This window comes from Penaeus monodon, chromosome 33 (genome assembly GCF_015228065.2).
Source record: "Penaeus monodon isolate SGIC_2016 chromosome 33, NSTDA_Pmon_1, whole genome shotgun sequence".
Classification (NCBI taxonomy): Eukaryota; Metazoa; Arthropoda; class Malacostraca; order Decapoda; family Penaeidae; genus Penaeus; species Penaeus monodon.
Window position 1 is genome coordinate 14,853,791 of NC_051418.1, and position 388 is coordinate 14,854,178.

At 28.1% G+C, this 388-nt stretch overlaps 1 protein-coding gene across 1 annotated transcript in view; it reads left to right on the top strand.

Annotated features, from left to right (window-relative positions):
- LOC119594062 (zinc finger matrin-type protein 5-like) overlaps nt 1-388 on the top strand; it is a 20,113-nt gene that overhangs the window by 18,678 nt on the left and 1,047 nt on the right. The gene's annotated exons all lie outside the window — the stretch shown is intronic.

Below are 388 nucleotides of genomic sequence, written 5' to 3' on the forward strand. Positions count from 1 at the left end.
GAAATATAATTACCAAACAGATACTTCAAACTGGCACATGTCAATCTTGCTGTATAAGCAGGAAAAATGTCATTTTCTCACATAGAGAAGGATTCTAACTTTATTATTTATTTATCTTATGATTATAGTTACAGCTCCATTATGCTACTAGGTTAGACATAGTGTGGTTTCTGAAAAATATACATTGTTATTCATATCAAATTTACTTTAGAATTAAACATGATTCTCAAGATTTAACATCAAACCTAAGTAATTTGTCATGCATTTTAAAATTTTGAATTGTTTATATCTTTTGTGACATTTTTCGCTGTAGGTTTGTATAGGCTTTCAAACCTGTACAACTTAGTGTTCCTCTTGTAGAGTATATATAATGTGTGTACATTTAACA